This window comes from Mesocricetus auratus, unplaced genomic scaffold (assembly GCF_017639785.1).
Source record: "Mesocricetus auratus isolate SY011 unplaced genomic scaffold, BCM_Maur_2.0 Super-Scaffold_100006, whole genome shotgun sequence".
NCBI lineage: Eukaryota > Metazoa > Chordata > Mammalia > Rodentia > Cricetidae > Mesocricetus > Mesocricetus auratus.
Window position 1 is genome coordinate 64,410,543 of NW_024429190.1, and position 24,335 is coordinate 64,434,877.

General features: G+C 38.0%; 1 pseudogene; it reads right to left on the minus strand.

Annotated features, from left to right (window-relative positions):
• Positions 1-23,336: 23,336 nt before the first annotated feature.
• On the minus strand, positions 23,337-23,710 carry LOC121140864 (annotated as a pseudogene).
• Positions 23,711-24,335: the final 625 nt, after the last annotated feature.

A 24,335-nucleotide genomic window follows, 5' to 3' on the forward strand; every position in this document is an offset into this window, starting at 1 on the left:
TATATAAAAACTTAAACTTGATTTTGAACAAAGTAGCTTTTTCCTATATTGAGAAACATGGATTCTTTTTTAACTATTTTTATTTAAGTTAGAAAGCAACTTGTTCACATGTCAATCCCAGTTCCCACTCCCTCCCCTCCTCCTCTACCCCCCACCAGTTCCCTCCCCAGTCTCCCACCCAATCCCAACTCTGTTCCTGAGGGATTGTGAGGCCCTCCATGGGGGATCTCTAGAGTCTCTTATTTTGTTTAAGTCAGGGCCTAGGCCCTCCCCCAGGAGTCCCGGCTGAGAGACCATCCCTCATTGTGGAAGGTGCACCCAAAGTTCATTTGTATGCCAGGATCAAATACTGATCTATTACCCAATGCCCCATAGATTGCCTAGGCCTACTCACTTACACCTAAATTCAGGGGGTCTGGATATGTCCCATGCTGGCCTCCCATCCATCCGCCTGGTGTCCATGAACTCCACGTTTTCAGGTCAGCTATTTCTGTGGGCTTCACCAGGCAAATTTTGAAAACTATGGTCATCACTCCTCCCTCTCTGCCACTAGGTTCCAGGAGTTCAATTTAGTATTTAGCTGTGGATATCTGTCTCTACTTCCATCAGTCACTGGATGAATGTTCTAGGGTGGCATATGAGGTAGTTGTCAAACTCATTATAAGGGAAGGGCATTTAAGGTAGTCTCTCCACTACTGTTTAGTTTACCAATTGGTGTCATCCATGTAGATCTCTGGAAATCTCACTAGTACCTGATCTCTCCTCAAACCTATAATGACTCCCTCTATTATGGTATCCCTCATCCTGCTCTCCTCTATTCTTCCCCTGACTCAAACTTCCTGCTCCTCATGTCCTCCACTCCACTCCTTTTCTCCCCATCTCTTTTTCCTGGTTCCATCACTGAATGTCTGAAGTAGGAAGATGTAAGTGTAAAGTCAAAATGTAAAATCAAAGCAAGTCATAAAGTCTACTACAGTACCAAAGTACAGACCATAGTTTAAGAAACCATAAGTTAGTGTGTCATAAAACTGCAATCTGTAGCCATTTTAATAAAGTAAGTATGTTATACATGATAAAAGTGTTTTGACTGAACAATGGACACTGCATTTTAACATAGATTTTGAAAGTAAAAGAGCTATTATACTGGTGTGTCTAGAGCTAACTGATGAATTTTTTTACATTTTTATATGTTTTTATTTAAATTAGAAACACGCTTGCTTCACATGTCAATCACAGCTCCATTCTCCTACCCCTCCTCCCTTGTCCTTCCACCAGCCCCCCTCAACCCTACACCCAATTACCACACCATACCCCAGGGAGAGTGAGGCACTCCGTGAGGGGGATTTCCAGAATCTGTCATTTCATGCAGGGCAGGACCTAGGCCCTTCCCCATGTGTTCAGGCTGAGAGAGCATCCCTCCATGTGGAATAGGCTCCCAAAGTTCATTCTTACACCATGGTAAACACTGATCTACTACTAAAAGACCCAGACATTGCTGAGGCCTCCTCTCTGACACTACATTCAGAGAGTCTGGATCACTTTCATGCTGGCCTCTCAGCCATCAGTCTTGTGTTGTGGAACCCAGTGACAGAGATGGAGGAGTGGTGAGCAAAGGGGTCAAGACCATGCTGGTGAAACCCACAAAGACAACTGACCGGACAAGGGGGAGCTCTTGAACCCCAGACTAATGAAATTTTGTTGAATCATGTTAACAGATACTAACCTTTAGATTACCACCCTAGTGGTGTGATAAGATTTAATACCTGCAGCATAACTCTGCTACTTATTGTTTTGTGTTACATTGTTTCTGATTAGAGCCCACTGTTCTGAGAAGTCAAGTGGAATTTATGTCTGACAGCATGATTATGAGAAGTTGGCCTTAGGATATGATGAATCTATTGCTTCTCTTCCATGGTCTTATGTATGTGCAAATTCTCTATCTGGTAATTCATTCAACTGAGTTGAAAATTTAATACCAGTCAGCATTATTTCAGATGTACTTCTCCCTCTCCTTCTCCCTCTCCTTCTCACCCTCACCTTACCTCATCCTCACTCTCTGCATTCCTCCCTCCCTCTCTCCCTCTCCCCTCTCTGTCTCTCTCTCTCTCACTGCAGGCACCTGTATATAACAATATATAAACCCACGAGTTCATTTATTTTGGTGATTATAGGAATATTGTTGACTATTCAGTACTCATGAAGAGCCTCTCTTAGTGACTTCTTAGAAGATCTTGACAACCTGTATTCCCTGAAAGCTAAATTTAAGCTAGCTATATGGAAGGGCTGATTGTGTTCTCATTCTGGTTTTAGATACACTCATTCATTTTTTTGCTTGATGTTTACAATTCACTTTCCAACTCCTTGACCTAAGCCAGGACTGGTGTCTTTTTTGACATAAGATTATGTATATGTAAGTTTAGTGATTTCTATGAGTTTATATTGTGTCATCTCTATTACTAGTGTAAATTGTCAAGGCTGTTGCCCTCTTTGAGTTCAGAGACAATTCTGTATATTTATTCATTATTAAAATGAGGAATTTAAATTTAAAAGAGTACCTCTTTTTCTTTAAATTTATATAATGTTTTCTTTACACATCTTGCTGTATATCTTTATTTACAACAAATAACATATGACCTAAAATTCCTAGACTTGTTCAAAACCTCTATTGGGGCAACTTTTGAGTCTAACATCTGGTTAGTGATGACAGGTGTTACATAAAAATTATCAACATTAGATATGATTTTATTTTATGCAATTTATAAAATTAACTCAACCAAAATTTGGGGGTGTTCATCAAAGTTAAAAAGATCATAAGTGTCCCCAAGTTAATGAAATATCTAATATGTAGGATTTCTTATACCCTTCCATATCTGATGATCATATTCTCATTACTTGGGGTTTGTACTGGTGAGTTATATACACAGATTGAAACTCATGTGGATAATAGCTATGGTTGTGACTTATAGTTTTGGCCTATACAATCATGCTATGCTTACAGTTCATGAAGTTACCATGGCATATTATGCTTTATCAGGAAACATGGGCCATGACAAAGTATTGACTAATAGATATTATGGCAAATTTTTGCATGATCTTTCCAATATCATTTGCTAAAATGCATAATCAAAAATCCTGTTGGCTACCTAGGATTAATACTCATCCTTTTTGTTAACAGGAAAAAGTTTTATTAGTTTGTTAAAAGATTTTAGATATGATATAGAAAAAACCCAGAAAGGATATTTCTTTGGGTAAATTTATAATAATGCTTTATCTATATAAAAAATAAAAAGTTTAAAAGAATAATAATGACTAAAACTGGGAGAATTACTCATATCCTCAAGTTTTCACTATTTTCTTTGTTTACAGACTTATTTTAATAGGGTAGAGGTGTTATAAGCACGAATTCACAAAAAATGTATACAACTCATTGAGAAGAGACAACGACATTATTATTTGTGGGGATCAAATGAAATCCTGAGTGAATTGTGTTACTGACATGAGAATGTCACAGCACCAAGAAATGTATCTAACACACACACAAAAAAAAATGTTACCAGGAAGTAAAGCTACTACTGTGATAAGCCTGAACATAGGTCTTTAGGAACTTGTACAACTGAGGAATATGGAGGGGTTAGATTAGAATATCATGGGTAGAACTTAATGGGTTATTGGGCTATTGTAGAACAAATGAGGAAGAGCACAATGTATGGAAAATGCCAACAATTGAAATTTGACTCATATCAATTCAGAAAGGAAGGAGGACTCTATGGGCAATTGGATTATGGATCTTTTAAGTTATATTTTGATAAAGAATCTGGCTGTTTCTGCCCGTGTCCTGAGAAGTTGATTGAAGGTAAATTAAAAAGTAGGGGGCTGATTTATTTGGCAGGAGACATTTTTTCTGTGTTTTTAATTTAAATTAAAAACAATTATATTTTATATGGTAATCCCAGTTCCCTCTCACCTATGTCCTCTGATTTCCCCCACAAACCCACCATCCCACTCCCATCCACTTCCCAGTGAGGTTGAGGCCTCCCATGGGGGATCATCAAAGTCTATCACATCATTTCAGGCAGATCCTAAATGCTCCCCATGTATTAAGGGAGAGGGGCTCTCCATAGGGAAGGGGCTCCCAAAGTTTCTGCACTAGAGTTAAATACTAGTTCCACTGCCAGAGGTCACATAGATTCCCCAGGACCCCCAGCTGACATCCACTTCAGGTTGACTGGTTCAGTCTTATGCTGTTTCCCAAGCAAGATGGTGTCCATGAGCACCTATTTGCTCAGGTTAGCTGTTTCTGTGGGTTTCTCTAGCAGGGTCTTTTTTGTTTGTTTGTTTGTTTTTGTTTTTGTTTTCTTTTGTTAAGCTATTGGCTGAACATTTATTTATTTTTAAAGATTTTTATTTATTATGCATACAGTATTCTGCCTGTATGTCTGCCTGCAAGAGAGAAGAGGGCACCAGATCTCATTACAGATGGTTGTGAGCCACCATATGGTTGCTGGGAATTGAACTCAGGACCTCTGGAAAAGCAGCCAGAGCTCTTAACCCCTGAGCCATCTCTCAAGGGCCCCTAGAATCATCTTGACCCCTTTGCCCATCACTCTTCCCTCTTTACAATTGGATTCCAGGAGTTTGGCTCTGTGTTTAGCTGTGGATCTCTGCCAGGAGAAACTTTAAAACAACTTGCACTCAATATGTGTTATGGCTATGACTCACTGCTTTAATTCAGATCTGCACTTAGATATAGCAGATAGTTATGAAAGTTTGGAAAACTGTCAAGGAAAGGATTATGAGAAATTTTATATTGCCAACAAGGTTACTGAAAAGGCAGCTTTAATTGCTGGAGAGGTAAGCATAATTAGAAAGAAACCATGTGCCCTGTACTATTTCAACTTGAAAAGTACATTTAATGCATAATTCACACATTGAAAGTTCTATCTCATGAAATTTCAAAGCAACTAGAAAAGAAAGAGCCCAAATTTAAACTACTGTACAAAGTATTGCCTCTCAGAAACAAAAGGCCAGAAGTGTATTTAAGGAGGGTTGGCACATCTCCAGATACATTTTCCAGGGTGACTGGGGCACATGTTTATCTTGCCTCAAAATTTGGCAGCATCATTCACGTAGTGGTGGTTTTACAGACATGAAAGAAATAATATCAAGATGATCATGAAGGCATCTGCAGGACTTCCTGGCCTCAGACAGGATGTGAGCCTACACTAGGATGTCCTGATAGGCTTATTGCATGAGGCTATTAGGTGAAGCCTAAGTTATAATGGAGATACTAGGTTATTAGAGCTTCCAGGACCAAGGGGCTTCCACTGATAAAACCTATATGTACAGAGTATAGTACAAATAACATAACGATCCCTTATCCATGATATCCAATCTCTCCACTCAGCCAGGTCATGCACACCTTGTACCACAATCTAGCTGTAGAAGTCTACATATGCACTACATATCTAATCTGGGTTCCACATCCAGTATTCTGGACTTGTCTAGACAGCCCTACTTGTCATGCTCTCATTCTCCAGGCTCCACTCCAGACTCAGATAACCCATCTTCAACATACAACTGTCACATCCAACCCCTTAGTCAAATAATATACATTCAACTCAGCATCTCTTGCAAGCTTTCCCAAAATAGGCAACACACTAAGACACAAAACAAATATATCAAATTTAGAAAAATTAAAATAATTCTTTGTGTCTTATCTAAAGGATAAAAAGAGAAGAGGGTAAAAAATTAGTAAGGATCTCTTTACCTAAAGTTACACATAATTCATATAAGTCTATGTATATAAATATATGTAAACATTTTAAATGAAATTTTCCTACCTTAATTGAAAAGACTCCTACAGGAGCCATATACTGGGGAAAAATCCTGATAACATGCGTGAGAATTCACCTTTTGAGTTGCTGCTTTGTGTTGTCCAAAAGACTCCCAAAACATGAAAGATCATTGCTATTGATTTTGGTTGCTCCCCACAGGTGGAAGGTAAGTTCCTATTTCTGAAGACACCATGTACTTCAGACAAAGGACTCACAGGTCAGCTAAATCTGACCTGAAAGTCTCCTTCCTGGTAACAGTATATATTATGTAAGGGAGAGGGAAGATAACAACATCCCTACCTGGCTATGATGTATTTGAACTATAACAATAACTAGCATGGCAAAATAGCCCTAAGAGTGCAATAATGGCACTCCAATACTGGGGGTAACCAAAAGCTCTCTAATTGAACCTAAGACCCACTCAACAAGAGAGAAATCATGCCTAGTACTGGCAACCTAGCTAACGATTTGGAGCTAATGACATCATTAGTGTTTGAAGAGAACTTACAATGAACTTTACTAAATCAGTATAATTCCTAGCTGCATTCTAAATATTCATTCCTATGCAATAAGCTTTTTTGTCAGCTGTCAACCTGAAATAATAATGAGACTTTTTAATTATGAAAGCTTGGCCTTTAATATAGGCTTGTCTCAAGTAACCCTTAGAACTTAATGCATTTATATTAATCTATACTATAACACTTGCTGCTATCTTTATTTCATCTTGCACCACCTGTTTCTTCTCAGTGTCTCCTGGCATCTCCAATACATGGAATTATCTCCTCCTACTTCCTTTCTCGGCCTAGAAGTCCCACCTATATCTCCTGCCTAGTTGTTGGCCATTCATTCCTTTACTAAACCAACACAGCACTGTATCTTCACAGTGTGTACAAATGTCACGCAACATTGCCTACGAGATTCAATGACATCTGTTTTTTTTTTAAGTTTAAATTTAGATTAGAAACAAGGTTGCTTCACAAGTCAGTTCCAGGTCCCTCTCCATTTCCCTCCACTCCTCCTGTGCCCTCCCCCCAACCCCCCTTTATCCCTTCATTTCCCCAGGGAGGGTGAGGCCCTCCATGTGGGGTGCCCATAGTCTGTCATTTTATCCAGGGCAGGGCATAGAGCCTCCCTCAAGAGTTCAGGGTGAGAGTGCATCTCACATTGTTGGATGGGAGTCCATGTCTGTGTGTATACTGGAGATCAGTACTGATCTACTGCCCAAGGCTCAACAGATTACCTAGGCCTCCTTACTGACACCCACATTCAGTCCCATGCTGGATTCCCAGGCTGATGCCTGGGATTCAAGAATTAACCTTTGTCAGTTCAGCTGATTCTGGGGGTTAAACCAGCCCAGTCTTAATCTCTTTGATCATCAGTCCTCCCTCTCTGTTACTGGCTTTCTTGAGTTCAGCTCAGTGCTTAGACATGGGAGTGTGCCTCTTCTTCCATCAGCCACTGAATGAAGGTTCTGTTTCCCAGACTCTCTGGTCATGGGATTGTAGGCTGGTAGTCCCCAGATCTATGTCTAAAATCCATATATGAGAGACTACATGTCATGTTTCTCTTTTGTGATTGTGTTACCTCACTCAGGATGGTTTCTTCTGGTGTCATCCATTTGCCTGAAAACCTCAGGATTCCATTTTTTTCTGCTGAATAGTACTACATTGTGTAAATATACCAAATTTTCTTATCCACTCTTCGGTTGAGGGGCATCTAGGTTGCTTCCAAGTTCGTGCTATTACATATAACACTGCTATGAACGTAGTGGATCAGACATCCTTGTTGTATGAATTGGCATCTTTTGGATATATGCCTAAGAGTGGAGTTGCTGGGTCTTGTGGTAGGTTTATTCCCATTTTTCTGAGGAATCTCTATACTGATTTCCAAACTGGCTGAACAAGTTGGCACTCCCACCAGCAATGGAGGAGTGTTCCCCTTTCACCACATCCTCTCCAGCATAAAATGTCCTTGGTGTTTTTGATTTTCGCCATTCTGACAGGAGTATGATGGTATCTCAGAGTTGTTTTGATTTGCATTTCCCAGATAGCTAAGGATGTTGAGCACTTTCTCAAGTGCCTCCCAGCCATTTTAGACTCCTCTGTTGAAAATTCTCTATTTAGTTCTACAGCCCACTTTTAAATTGGATCCTTTGGTGTTTTGGAGACTTGCTTCTTGAGTTCTTTGTAAGTTTTGGAGATCAACCATCTGTCTGATGGGGGATTAGTGAATATTTTTCCTTTTCTGTTGGCTGCCTTTTTATCTTGCTGACTGTGTCCTGTGCCTTACAGAAGCTTCTCAGTTTCAGGAGGTCCCATTTATTAATTGTTGATCTCACTGTCTGTGATATTGGTGTTATGTTCAGGGAGTTGTCTCCTGTACCAATTCGTTCAAGGGTACCACTGACTTTCTCTTCTAAGAAGTTAAGTGTGGCTGGATTTATGTTGAGGTCTTTTATCCACTTGGACTTAAGTTTTGTGCATGGCGATAAACATGGGTTGATCCGCATTCTTCTACATGCCAGCCTCCAGTTATGCCAGCACCATTTGTTGAAGATCCATTCTTTATTCCATTGTATATCTTTAGCTTCTTTGTCAAAGATCAGATGTTCATACATGTGTGGGTTAATATCCGGGTTTTCAATACGATTCCATTCGTCTACCTGTCTATTTTTGTGCCAATACCAAGCTGTTTTCAGGACTATAGCTCTATAATAGTGCTTGAGGTCAGGGATGGTGATGCCTCCAGACATTGCCTTGTTGAACAGGGTGGTTTTGGCTATCCTGGGTCTCTTGTTTTTACATACAAAATTGATTATTGTTCTTTCAAGGTCTGTGAAGAATTGTGCTGGGAATTTATTGGGGATTGCATTGAATCTGTAGATTGCTTTTGGCAGGATTGCCATTTTTACTACGTTGATCCTTCCTATTCAAGAGCATGGGAGATCTTATCATTTTCTGAGGGCTTCTTTAGTTTCTTTCTTTAAAGATTCAAAGCTCTTGCGATACAGGTCTTTCACTTGTATAGTTAGCATTACCCCAAGGTATTTTATGTTGTTTGTGGCAATTGTAAAGGGTGATGTTTCTCTGATTTTTTCTCAGTCCTTTTATCATCTCATCTGTATATAGTAGGGCTATGGATTTTCTTGAGTTGATCTTGAAGCCTGCCACTTTGCTGAAGGTGTTAATCAGCTGTAAGAGTTCCCTGGTAGAGTTCTTTGGGTCATTGATGTAAACTATCATATCGTCTGCAAACAGTGAAAGTTTGACCTCTTCCTTCCCAATTTGTATCCCCTTGATCCACCTTTGTTGTCGTATGGCCATGGCTAGAACTTCAAGTACCATGTTGAAAATGTATGGAGAGGGTGGACAGCCTTGTTTTTTTAGAGGAATTGCATTGAGTTTCTCTGCATTTAGTTTGATGTTGGCTGTTGGTTTACTGTATATAGCTTTTATTATGTTTAGTATGTCCCTGTTATCCCAGATATCTCCAAGACTTTTATCATGAAAGTGTATTAGATTTTGTCAAAGGCTTTTTCAGCATCAAGTGAGATGATCATGTGATTTTTGTTTTTCAGCTTGTTTATATGGTGGATTATATTGATGGATTTTCATATGTTGAACCATTCCTTCATCCCTGGGATGAAACCTACTTGATCGTGGTGAATGATTGTTTTGATGTGATTTGCCAGTATTTTATTGAGTATTTTTGTATCAATGTTCATGAGGGATATTGGTCTGAAGTTCCCTTTCTTAGTTGTGTCTTTTTCTGGCTTGGGGATCAAGGTTATTGAAGCCTCATAGAAAGTTTGGCAAAGACCCTTCTGCTTCTATTTTGTGGAATACTTTGAGAAGAATTGGTATAAGCTGTTCTTTGAATTTCTGGTAGAATTCTGCACTGAGGCCATCTGGACCTGGACTTTTTTTGGTTGGGAGACTTTTGATGACTGCTTCTATTTCCATAGGGGTTGTAAGTCTATTTAAATTGTTTATCTGTTCTTGATTTAGTTTTGGCAAGTGATAACTATCCAGGAAGTCGTCCATTTCCTTTAAATTTTCAAATTTTGTGGAGTACAGGTTTTCAAAGTATGACCTTATGATTCTCTGGATTTCCTCAGAGTAAGTTGTTATGTCCCCCTTTTCATTTCTGATTTTGATAATTTGCATGTTCACTCTCTGTTGTTTGGTAAGTTTGGACAAAGGTTTGTCTATCTTGTTGATTTTCTCAAAGAACCAAGTCTTCCTTGCGTTGATTCTTTGTATTGTTTTCCTAGTTTCTACTTTATTGATTTCAGCCCTCAATTTGATTATTTCCTGGAATCTACTCCTCCTGGGAGAGTTTGCTTCTCTGTGTTCTAGAGGTTTCCGCTGTGCTGTTAATTCTCTAGTATAACTATTCTCCAGTTTCTTCTTGTGGGAACTTAGTGCTATGAACTTTCCCCGTAACACTGCTTTGAAAGTGTCCCATAGATTTGGGTATGTTTTGTCTTCATTCTCATTGAATTCTAGGTAGTCTTTAATTTCCTTTTTTATTCCTTCTTTGACCCAGGAATGGTGCAGTTTTGCAGCATTCAATTTCCTTGAGTTTGTACGTTTTATGCAATTTGTGTTGTTGTTGAATTCTAATTTTAAAGCATGGTGGTCTGATAAGATGTATGGGGTTATTCCAATTTTTTTGTAGCTGCTGAGGTTGGATATGTTTCCAATTATGTGATTGATTTTTGAGAAGGTTCCATATGGTGGTGAGAAGAAGAAGGTATATTCTTTTTTATGTGGATGAAATTTTCTATAGATGTCTGTTAATCCCATTTGGGTCATTACTTCTGGTGAGAATGGTGTGTTGAAATCTCCCACTGTAACTCTGTGGGGCTTTACATGTGATTAAGTTTTAGTAATATTTCTTTTAAGAATGTGGATGCCTTTGTATTTGGGGTGTAGATGTTCAGGATAGACACTTCATCTTGGTGGATTTCACCTGTGGTGAGTATGTAATGACCTCCTTCATCCTTTTTGATTGATTTTATTTTAAAGTCTAGTTTGTTAGATGTTAGGATTTCTACCCCTGCTTGTTTCTTGGGTCCATTTGATTGGAAAATTTTTCCCAACCTTTAACTCTCAGGTAATGTCTGTCTTTGAGGGTGAGGTGTGTTCCTTGTATGCAGCAGAAGGAAGGGTTCTGTCTTTGAATCCATTCTGCTAGTCTGTATCTTTTCATGGCTTAGTTAAGGCCATTAGTGTTGAGGGTTATTAATGACCATTGATTGCTCATTCTTCTTCAATTTGCAATGTTTGTTGTTGGTGGAATCATGTGTGGAATTTCACCCATTTGTTCTTTTGGCTGTTGGTAGAGAAGGATTCTCTAATGCCTATGTTTTTCTGGTTATAGTTAACATCTGAATACTAGGAAATATGTCATATGTGCACTTGTATGTTTCCTCAAATTACTAATTAAAATATTCAGGGGTGGGCTGCAACACCTTGTATCTTGGAAGAAACTGGTATATACATTAAATATACAAACCAAAGAGAATAGAAATGAAAACTGATTGGTATCTAATTCAATTTCTGTAGGCATTGCTTAATCCTAGCTTTATTTTCTGACTGCAATGGTGTATACAAGTTGTCACACAGGCTAGATGTGCTCTTATATACAATTCCAAAAGGATTTAAATTATGTATTGAAGATTATTAGTGAGGGATAGGAAAAGGGTTGAAGAGAAGGTTCAAATTGAATTATCCTTCAGACAAAAGCTTTATTAACACCAGCAGACAGATGAGCATCCCAGAACAGCGGGAGTCTTCAGTAAGATGATTCTGTATCAGCGAGTAAAAGGATGTGTCCATTCTTCAAAGTTCATTAGGAGTTTATGTACTAAGTGTCTTATTAACATGTGATCTGCACATTGTAACAGAGGCAGCAGAAAGGAGCACACTTGACATAAGCTATGTAGCAGGGCTTGCTCTTTGGGTAGGTAATTGGGAGTCATTATAATGTGGTCTGTAGCCAATAAATATAGTCAGGTTCTCCTTGTATCTGGGCAAAGAGGGAACAGTGTGGATTTATGCCCTGTTTTGAGCCTTCTTTGTTTAGGTTTGAAGGCACTATAAACTCTCACAATATTCATTTCAGGGTGCCTTTCTAATTAAGAGCAGAAAAACAATTTAAACTTTATCTGACTATAACTAGTTCTCTCACAAATATTAAAGATTCCTTCTCAAAACATGGTTCATCTCTTTCACTGTTTGCAGGGATTATGATTTCTACTGTTTGCAATGTTTCGCTAACATTGTTGTAACTAGAAACAAAAGATGAAGCTGAAAGTGTTGTCCTATTCAATTAGTACATCACATAGTTCTCATAAGTAAGAATGTCAGACATTTAGAGTTAAACATCTACATAGCTAGAGGAACTAGAAAAGAAGTGTTCAAGAGAAAGTTCAAAGTTGAATCATGTTTTAGGCAAAAGCTTTATTAACACTGGCTGACAGATATCAGAACATAGTAGGATCTTCAATAAGATGATCCATTTTCACCAAGTGAAGAGAGGTGTATAATCTTGAAAATCTAGCTTCTTGCTAGCTATATGGGACACTGTCTCAATAAAAGGAAGAAGAGGAGGATGAAGAAGGAAGAAGCAGAGGAAGAGGAGGCCCATTATCAGTTTGAATAGAACTTGCTATCTCAAACCTGAGAATATTTTTCTTAAGGGATAATTACCTCTATTATTTTCTCTGTTACTTTAGGATATGTCTGTGATTAGTCTGAGAACATGTCTCTGAATACCAATAAAATTTAAAGCAATTCCTTGTTTTAAACATTTGATTAGTTTGTTTGCCACTCCTAAATGAAACTTATCTTCTAATCTTTTATATCATTTTATGTATCCTGTCTTCATTCTATAACTCTTCATTACCACATATTTCTTTCAGGTATCCTTTGAATAGTCAATCCTTGGTGGCTGTTTCTAAACATGTCCATAATATACAAACTTCATAACTAAAGTAGGATTGAAAATAAATAAGCATTATAATGCAAATTATACCCTGTTAGCTTGGTTTTAAGCAATTGTTATTATATGTCTGATTAACTGTTGGCTAGAGCATTATACTGATAACATTTGCTGTACTTGGTATCATATCGACTAGCAAGATAGAGTAATGGTTTTATTACATAGGAGTGAAGCCATACCTTTGTGTTCAGGGTGCCTTCTGTCAGTATCCAAGATCTGTAACAGTTATTTCAAGGAAGATACATTCTTCTCACTGAGTACTTCAACCACTCACTGCAGGATGTGAATTTATGAAAATACTACCATGTTGCTTCTCAGGTTTTTAGTTAGTGTTTCTGAGAATGAACTCTTCAACATCTTTTGGGGTCCCTAATAAGAACAAGTAAGGAAAATCAAGAATGAGTAAGGCTACCTGAGTGCTTCATAAGAGCATATGAGTTTTAGTAATACCTGGACAGGACTACTTTTCTGCTTCTTATGGCCTATCTGTGCAAAGACCCTCAGGACAGACTTCCTGATAATTTTTCTGTGATTGAGATTATTGTATTTTTTCATCAGACTGCAGATAAGTGAGCATAAACTTAAACTGATACCTTGGAGGAAGGGTAGGGAGGGAGGGATGGATTGAGGGAGGGAGGGAGAGGAGACTCAAGTCTCTTTAACATGCAGTTTTAGTTATTTACACTGATCACTAAAGGGTGGTCTGTTTAAGGTACTCCTCTGAAGATTACTTGGAAGCCCAATATCAAATAAATACCCACACACTATGCAATACAAAAGGAGGTAAGTGAGGAAGGCACTGAATTTTATAGGGAGAGACATTCTTAACCTGAGTTGCCACCAAAGGAAAGACAATGTGCTAGGAGACCTTGAAACCATAGAAATGATCTCTGGTTGCTACAGAGGTTAGAATTCAGAAGACATGAACTCCAAACTTCTAGTTTTTGGTATATTGACAAGTAACACAGCCTATAGGGCATCTACAGGGGCCACATGTAACACTCCTAACGTTGCAAGGTTCTGCTTTTACTTATCATCTTTCTCCTGGCTGTCAAACCACTAGGATACTTCAAAAATAAAATGAGAGTGGCCATTTTGTTGAAACTGCAAAAGAATAAATAGCGAGAGATTGATTTTTTAGGTCTTCAGAATTTGCTGAGAATAATTTTGTGAGCCTAATTTATAATAGATGGATCCTGGTGAATGTACCATGTTCTGATGATAGAATACACATCCTATAACTCTTGTGTAGTATATGCTATCAACATTGGTTAGGTCAGTTGGGTTATGATAATAGTTTAATTCCAATATTGCCTTTTGGCTATATGATGAACCCAATTTCTTATTTCTAATTTATTATATTTATAAATAAATATGTCAATTTCAGTTTCCTAGAAGTATGTTTCTCCATTTGAGCTATATGATGTCTTATTGCCTCATAATTCTGTACCACTGTGTTGTGATTTGTCCATAAAACAAGTCAACTTTATTGCTTTTGTATGTAGAATGGCGTGTTGGCTAACTTTAATTATTAACTTGATTTTATTAAGAAATGCCTTTTTCTTGGTTCCCTCTCCCCTCCCCCAATGTTCCCTATCTGCTCCAGAGAAATGCCTCATTCCACTTCTCTGGGGTATCATGCATCTCTCTTGGGATTCTCCTTGTTTCCAAGACTGATTGACACTGGGATTGTAGGCTGATACTACCCCGATTCATATCTAAAATCCATATATGAGTGAGTCCATATCATGTTTGTCTCTTTGTGTCTGGGTTACCTCACTCATGAAGGTTTCCTCTAGTGCCATCCATTTGCATGCAAATTTCAAGACTCCATTGTTTTTCCCCAATGAGTAGTACTACATTGTATAAATGTACCACATTTTCTCTATCCACTCTTCAGTTGTGGGGCATCTAGGTTGCTTCTAGGCTCTAGCTATTACATATAATGCTACTAATAACATAGTGGAACAGACATCCTTGTTGTCTGAATGGGCATCTTTTGGGTATATGCCTAAAAGTCCCATTTTCCTGAGGAATTTCCATAGTGGCTATACGAGTTGGCACTCCTACCAGCAGTGGAGGAGTATTCCCCTTTCTCCACATCCTCTCCAGTGCAAACTGTGGTTGGTGTTTTTGACTTTCCTCTGACAGGAGTAAGAAGATATCTCAGAGTTGCTTGGAATTGCATTTCCCTAACAGCTAATAATGTTGAACACTTTCTCAAGTGTCTCTTAGCCATTTTATACTTCTCTCTTGAGAATTCTCTAGTTAGTTCAGTCCCCCACTTTTTAATTGGATCCTTTGGTGTTTTGGAGACTTGCTTCTTGAGTTCTTTGCTAATTTTGGAGATCAGTTCCCTGTCTGATGTGGGGATAATGAATTTCTTTTCCCAATTTGTAGGATGTCTTTATGTCTTGCTGACTGTGTCCTTTGCCTTACAGAAGGTTCTCAGTTCCAGGAGATCCCATTTATTAATTTTCAATCTCAATATTTGTGCTACTGGTGTTATGTTCAGGAAGCAGTCTGCTGTACGAATTCATTCAAGGGTACCTCTTACTTTCTCTTCTAAGAGGTTCAGTGTGGCTGGATTTATGTTGAGTTCTTTGATCCACTGGTCTACCTGTCTATTTTTTGTCAATACCTAGCTGTTTTCAGGACTATAGCTCTATAATAGAGCTTGAAGCCAGGGATGGTGATGCCTCCAGACATTGCTTTGTTGAGCATGATTGTCTTGGCTATCCTGGGTTTTTTGTTTTTCCATGTAAAGTTGAGAATTGTTCTTTCAAGGTCTGTGAAGAATTTTGCTGGGATTTTGATGGGGATTGCATTGAGTCTGTAGATTGCTTTTGGCAGGATTGCCATTTTTATTACATTGATCCTACCTATCCAATAGCATGGGAGATGTTTCCATTTCCTGGTGTCTTCTTTAATTTTTTTCTTTAAAGACTCAAAGTTCTTGCAATACAGGTCTTTCACTTGTTTGGTTAGCATTACCCCAAGGTATTTTATGTTGTTTGTGGTGATTGTAAAGGGCGATGTTTCTCTGATTTACTTTTCATCCCTTTTATCACCTGTATATGGTTTTCTTGAGTTGATCTTATATCCTGCCACATTGCTGAAGGTGTTTATCAGCTGCAAGTGTTCCCTGGTAGAGTTTTTTGGGTCACTTATGTAAACTATCATATCATCTGCAAATAGTGAAAGTTTGACCTCTTCCTTTCCACCTTGTATCCCCTTGATCTCCTTTTGTTATTGTATTGCTCTAGCTAGAACTTCCAGTAAAATATTGAAGAGATATGGGGAGCAGGGACAGCCTTGCATTGTTCCTGATCTTAGAGGAATTGCCTTGAGTGTCTCTCCATTTAGTTTGATGTTGCCTGTTGGTTTGCTGTATAAAGATTTTATGATGTTTAGGTATGTACCTGTTATCGTGGATCTCTCCAAGACCTTTATTATGAAGGGGTGTTGGATTTTATCAAAGGATTTTTCAGCATCTAGTGAGATGATCATGTGGTTTTTGTTTCTCGGCTTGTTTATATGGTGGATTACATTGATAGATTTTCGTATGGTGAACCATCCCTGCATCACTGGAATGAAGCCTACTTGATCATGGTGGATGAGATATCCTATGTGTTCTTGTATTGATTTTCCAGTATTTTATTGAGTATTTTTGCATCAATGTTCATGAGGGATATTGGTCTGAAGTTTTCTTTCTCAGTTGTGTCTTTGTGTGACTTGGATATCAATGTTATTAAAGTCTTGTAAAATGATTTTGGCAAAGACTCTTCTGTTTTAATTGCATGTAACAATTTGAGAAGAATGGGTATAATCTGTTCTTTTAATTTGTGGAAAAATTCTGCCCTGAATCCATCTGGCCCTGGGCTTTGTTTTGTTAGGAGAGTTTGGATGACTGCTTCTATTTCCTTAGGTGTTATAGGGCTATTGAAATTGCTTATCTCATCTTGATTTAATTTTGGTAAGTGATGTTTATCCAGAAAATTGTCCATTTCCTTTAAATTTTCAAATTTTTTGGAGTACAGCTTTTCAAAATATTACCTGATCATTCTCTGGATTTCCACAATGTCCTTTGTTATGATTCCATTTTAATTTCTGATTTTATTAATTTGCATGTTCATACTCTGCTTTTTCGTAAATTTGGATAAAGGTTTGTCTATCTTGTTAATTTTATCAAAGAATCAAATCTTTGTTACATTAATTCTTTGTATTGTTTTCCTTGTTTTTCTACTTTATTGATTTCAGCCCTCAACTTAATTATTTCTTGGCATCTGATCCTCTGGGGTGAGTTTGCTTCCTTTTGTTCTAGAGCTTTCAGTTGTGCTGTAATTCTCTAGTGTGATTATTCTCCAGTTTCTTCATGTGGACATTTAGTGCTATGAACTTTCCTCTTTGCACTGCTTTCAAAGTGTCCCATAAGTTTAGGTATGCTGTGTCTTCATTCTCATTGAATTCTAGGAAGTCTTTATTTTCTTTTTTTAATTTCTTCTTTGACCCAGGAGTGGTGCAATAGTGTATTATTCAATTTCCATGAGTTTGTAGGGTTTCTAAAGTTTCAGGTATTGTTGAATTCTAACTTTAAGGCCTGATGGTCAGATAAGATACACAGAGTTTTTCGAATATTTTTGGTACCTGTTGACGTTTGATATGTTGCCAAGAATGTGGTCAATTTTTGAGAAGGTCCATGTGGAGCTGAGAAGAAGATACATTCCTTTGTGTTTGTATGGAGTGTTCTGTAGATATCTGTTAAACCCAATTGGGTCTTAACTTCTATTAGGTCCTTCGTATCCTTGTTAAGTTTCTGTCTTGTGGTCATGACTATTGGTGTGAGTAGGGTGTTGAAGTCTCCTACTACAAGTGTGTGAGGTTTTATATGTACTTTGATTTTTAGTAATGTTTCTTACGTCCAATTTGTTAGATATTAGGATTGATACCCCTGCTTGTTTCTTGGGTCGCTGTGATTGGAAAATCTTTTCCCAACCCTTTACTCTGAAATAACTTCTGTCTTTGAAGCTGAGGTATGTTTCTTGTATGCAGCAGAAGGATGGATTCTGTCTTTGAATCCATGCTGTTAACCTGGATTGAGGGAAATTAATGACCATTGATAGCTCATTCTTGTTTGTTTTGGAATGGTTGTTGTTGGTGGAATTGTATGTGGATTTCCACAACTTTTTCTTTTGCCTGTTGGTAAAGTGGTATTATCTATTGGCTATGTTTTTCTGGTTGTAGTTCATGGGTTTCCTGAAAAAAAACCAGAAACCTGTTGAAATCCTTGTTGTTTTGTGGTCTGCAAGGTTGCATCATCTCAGCTCTTTTAGATATTGGATTACCTGGGCCACTGCTTCAGATGGTCTTGCTTCATCAAACCATACTAGTCTGGAAGGAACTCATAGCTTTTTATTTTCTGTAGAACCAAAAGCAGAAATCCTTTTCCCAAGTACCCTGTCCTTATATTTAAATCTAGAAATCAAAGCATTTTCAAAATATATAAATTGGATTAATTTAGCAGCATTGATAATCAAATGTCTTTTATCATTTTTTGTCCTTTTCTTAGCAATTAAACAATTTAAAGAAAACATAACAGCAAACAGTACCCAGACTGTCTGTGTATTTTCCATTCCATATGCTTTCAACTTTTCCTTTTCCTTCACTTAATACCAGTACCTTGTATACTGTTACTAAATTTCAATTCCCCATTGTCAATTTTCTTGTACCTTCACTGGCATGTCTTTCTTTAGTTTGTGGAAGTTTTCTTCTATGATTTTGTTGAATATATCTTCTTCCTCTTTGAGCTGATTTTCTTCACATTCTTCTATACCTATTATTCTTAAGTTTGGTCTTTTCATGGTGTCCCATATTTCCTGGATGTTTTGTGTTATGGATTTGTTGGACTTAACATTTTCTTTGGAGGATGAATCAATTTCTCCTAGTGTATCTTCAACACATGAGATTTTCTCTTCCATCTCTTGTATTCTGATGGTTATGCTTGCATCTGTAGTACCTAACTGTATGCCCAGATTTTCTATTTCCACCATTCCTTCAGATTGTGTTTTTTTTTGTCTCAATTTCAGTTTTCAACCCTTTCACTGTTTGAATTGTTTCTTGCAATATTTTGCTTTGTCTTTTCGTCTGCTTGTTGCATTTTCTGAATTTCTGGTATGTTTTTTCTTCCATTTCTTGCATTTTCTGGGTTTTTTCTTCTATTCCTTTCTTTTTGGTTTGCTTTTTCTTCCATTTACTGCAGTTTTTCATTTGTTTTTCTTCCATTTCTATGAGGGATTTTCCTATATCCTCTTTTAGGGCCTCTATCATTTTCATGAAGTTGTTTTTAAGGTCATTGTTTTCTACTTCATTTACACTGGAATGTTGGAGTCTTGCTGGTGTGAAGTCTCTAGAATCCGGTGGTGTCATATTTGTTTTTCTTTTGCTGAGTGTGTTTTTGTATTGTCTCTTTCCCATCCCTTCTTCTAGTGGGTACAGAAAGAGCCCCTTACTGGTCACAGAAAGAGCCCCTTACTAGTCTGGTGGTTAGGGAACCAGAGTTTCCTTTTGGTGGGTACAAGCAAGTCCAATATTCCGGTAGTTCTCTTACTGGTCCTAGTCTGGTTCCCATAGGTGGAGAAGAAGACTGGGAATCTGGGGTGTGTAGGCTCCCACTGGCAGTCTGCATTACTGGTCCAGAGGGTGAAGAAGACGAGGAAATTGGGACTCATATGCTCCAGCCTGGAGGGGAGGCTCTCTGGCAGTCCCCAGGCAGTCCCCAGTCACTGGAAGGCAGGCCTGGATACAGGGCCTGGTTTACCTGGTCCCCTGGTCCCATTGGTAGAAAAGAAAAGCAGGATTCTCTGGTGCATGGCTCCTGCCAGGAGGTGAGGTTCTGCGGCAGTTCCCAGGCACTGGCTTGAGTAATCATTTTAAAGACATAAGACGTGATATCCAAAGAACTTGATGTCACTAGCAACCACATAATATTAAAATATATTTCATTTGTTTATTTTTAGTTTGTGTGATGTATATGTGTAAATATACACTACTATGTGTGTGTGCATGTGGGGAGAGAGACAGCATGGCATATGTAAGAATGCTAGAGGTAAATTCCAGAAGTCTGTTCTTTCTTCCAGGACATGGATTATAGGGATCAACTTCAGGTCATCAGAAGTGGTAACAAGCATCCTGCAACTGGACAAACTCACTGGCCACTGAAATAGTTTTAAATGATTAATATCTATCAATGTTTTGAATGCTAGTCATTTAAACTAATACACACAGTAATTTTCCATGATCAAAAGTTGATCCCGTTTGTGTGTAGACTTTATACATATTATCCTGTACTTGAAGGAGTCCTTAATTTCCATTAAGAGAAACAGGCAGTGTTAGGAGTATTAGAACAAGGTAAAGAAGACAATAAAAACATTGTCCAACAATGCAGTGCTCATAATTGGATATAGCAACTGCTATTTTTATGTTTCACAAACAAGATTTTAACCTGCTATATATAATAAACTTTGTCTTATGCTGTATTAAATTTTCTGTATTTAGTCTGCAAAGATAGATCAGCAGACAAAGAACTAGACTAGAGGACTGATAACCTGAGTTTCATCTTGGAAATATCACAATGGTGGAAGGGGAAATCTTCTGAAGATTGTCTTTTCATCTTCTGTCCTTCTCATGGTTACAGTTACACAAACACAATAGATAAAAATAACTGTTAAAATTTGTATTTTTGTTTATCAGAATTATCTGCTTTTCAATCACATATCAAATGTTCTTGTGATTTCTTTCCTTAAAAAAACAAAATTTTAGAAATTATATCAAGTGTCCCATCAATATTTATACAAGAATACTACATAGTCTACATAGTATATGTATCAGAACTATACAATGTAAAGTGAATTTGTGAATAATTAATTTGTTTCATATATTTATAAACAGTGGAAATGCTTTCTTAAAAACTGCTTCAAAAATTATTATATAAATTGCATATGTAAATATCAATTTTAATTGTTTTAACAGAATCCTTTAGTACCCTAAAACAACAAGGGTACAAAATTTACATTAAATTACTTAAATACAAATATGTCACAGCAATAAATTGTTTTATACCACTGTACTTACTGATATAAAATCACCAGTCACAGGAATGTAAATGAAGAATGTAAATGAAGAAGAGAGATAATCATATTTTCTATAGTTTAAGAAATAAATGGAAATGAGGATTACAATTTTTCAGTCACCTCTTATGATATACATATTACAATTTTAACTTTTTCAGATGATAACACTTGGAAAACTTGTTGCTCAAAGATGAACATGGGATGATTAAGACAGCAATAGCTTTCTTATGAGTGCTTGACCAATGGTGCTTGTCATTCCTATAATACTTCAATTTTCTCCTGGTTTAACAGCAATTTCTTTTTTATTAAATTTTTTTATTTGTAAGTTTAAATTTACATTAGAAACATGGTTCGTTCACAGGTCAGTTCCAGGTCCCTCTCCCTTCCCTCCCCTCCTCCTGTGTCGTCCCCCCAACTCCCCCATTATCCCCTCATCTCTCCAGGGAGGGTGAGGTCCTCCATGGGGATGTCCATAGTCTGTCATTTCATACAGGGCAGGGCCTAGACCCTCCCCCAAGAGTTCAGGGTGAGAGTGCATTTCACATTGTTGGATGGGAGTCCAAACTCTGTGTGTACACTCGGGATGAGTACTGATCTACTGCCCAAGGCTCAATAGATTACCTAGGCCTCCTCACTGACACCCACATTCAGGGGGTCTTGATCAGTCCCATGTTGAATTCCCAGGCATCAGCCTGGGATTCAAGAGTTAACCCTTGTCAGGTCAGCTGCTTCTGGAGTTAGTCTCTATTTAGTTCTGCAGCCCACTTTTTAATTGGATTTAACAGCAATTTCAATGGTGTTTCATCTGCTGCTGATTTTCAACAGTAAAACAATTTCTGCATCAACAGGAAATGGAAGAGTTTTCACAGAGCTCTGGGGAACATGGTGTGGTGGTGTTTCCTCTGGGGTTGATGATCAGAAACATAACACAAGAAAGGGCCAACACAATTGCATCAGCCCTTACACAGATAGCGCAAAAAGTAAAAGGTACCCCACAGAAGGAGATTATCTACTGAGTTCATTAAAGTCTGGAAATGTCTATTGCTTAAAGGATCCTTTGTGTAAAATCAAGTATTATGAATTGCCTTGGCCAGTTTAAAAATAAAGATAAATACAGCAGATTCTACGGAATATGCTTTTGATAACAGTAACAGTGGCACAAACATCGTGATTACAGATAAACATGGTGAGTGAAAACAATCTAATTTTTACTGTAAGCAAAACCACACAAAAAGATAAAAAACTCTCAGCAGTCACTGCTTTTTCTTGAACCTTGTTTGAATCTAGGCATTCAATGAAAAAAATTAAGTTTTATACAATAACTTTGTTAGCCAATACTGAAAAAATATTGGCAGTGTAACATGTAGTAGACTTCCAGACTTGTAGTAGCATCTGAATTTCCCAGGTAACCCTTCCCTCTTTCTGAGAAGGTTAAACTAGGATTGCTAAGTTACCATTTAGGAGACTTTTCAGAGAAAGGGGTAAGAGGTAAGCTATCTCAGTCCTTTTTTACTGTGTTCATTGAGAAAAATAGAAGAATCAGCCCTTCTAGAGTCTGCCAAAACCTAAAACAGGAAGATGTAAAAGAGAACATGGAGTGGTCCCTGTCCTTATGGTGAACCATACATAACCATACATAATTCATTGGTCTATGTCTCTAACCTAGTAGAGGAAAATGCCTGCCATTTTGGAAGGAATGGGTAGATAAGAGATAGCCCAGTGGAAATAATCTTGATTCTAGAAAAGGTCCAGGTGACTATCTTTTTTTTTTAATCAAATTCTGGTTTACTGTTGGACATTGTTTCACATATACATCAAACAGGCCAAAATAAATAAATTAAAAAACATCAATTTCATAGACAAAATAAAAATGAACCTTTTATCTTTGGCATTTTTAACCATCTCACACAAACACAAAAAGGTTACCGGAATACTCAGAATAAGATTTTTTTTGTTATTGTTGTTTTGGTTTTTTTACAAGGCTTTTTTCTCCTTTGAGATTATAATGAACATGGTCACACCACAAGTAAGTAAGAAGCAGGAGAGAGAACACACTGAAGGCTGCTTTGGTCACCTGTTATCATTAAAAACGGTTGACCCCCTAACAATATGTACAAAAATATAAAATGTGAACAAAAAATACAAGCAAATTTTTCTTTTAAAGTATTTTTAAGAAAGAAAAGTAGGGCCTTGGAAGCTTTGGTTCTTTTTTCCTCCCCTGTTGCAAATTCATGTTGTGCTTTTGATGGGGTGGTGGAGAGCACAGGTCATCTGTGGGTGGCACTGCCCCCTATGGGCAGGCAGGGCTTGTTCCTCTACTCGAAGGTGACCACGTTTAAATTGTGAGACGGGAAGTGGAGGGTGAATAGGTCACGGTGGCCTAAGTTTAGCTTTTCCTTTCTGTAGTCTAGTCATCCTCATAGGTCTTCTGCTTCTTGGTGTCAACGTCATCATCCTCATCATCTTCAGCTACCCGCTTGCCCGTAGGAGCCTCAGCTTCCTCATCTTCATCTCCATCCTCTTCCTCAAGATCGCCTTCTTCCTCCTCCTCCTCTTCCTTCCCACCTTGTTCCTCTTCTTCATCTATGTCATTGTCAGCCTTCTGCTCCCCATTTTCCTCATTTTGGCATTCCCATTGGCAGATGCGTCTCTTCCATTCTCTGCCTCCTCCACAACTTCCTTCTTCTTCAAGTCCTTGGTGATGATCTCAGAGCTGAAGTCCCCGGCCGCGTCTGACATGGTGGGGCACACTGGTGATGTGCTGCAGCGAGGGAGGAGAGAAACCGAGTTCGAGGATTCTGGCGATAGAGCTGCAGGAGTGCTCCACGGAGGAGGAGTCAGGCGGGAAGGTGGCTGCAGCTAACACAGAGCAGGACCTAGGAACAATGCAGTCTAGGTGGCTGTCTTAATAAGGGATATGAAGATAATTTATCCCAGCTGAACTTTAATCTGGAGTACGTGGGAACTAGAGTTTAGTTTCCTGTCACATGAAGTGTCCCTGGAATAACTTTGCTGGTTTTCCTTGAGATCCTGAAGTAAAGTTTAAACATCTTGTAGCAAACAGATACTAAATATGTAGGTGAAGCTCCAGTTTATGAGGGTAATTTGAGATTTCGAAATTAGCACCATTTGTATAACCTGGTATTGGAACTGCATGGGGTTTCATGAAGCATATTAACCTGGAAGTGTTTTGTAATCTATGGTAGAACAAATGCAGCACCATTAGGACTTCATCCTTTTTACTACAGCTACTATCACTGATGAGCAGCAAAGCTGTTTGCTTTTCTATATGAAAGGAATGTCCATTGTCATTTACAGTGATGTGACCTGTGTGATGACATGCTCTACCTTTCTTATGATTCCT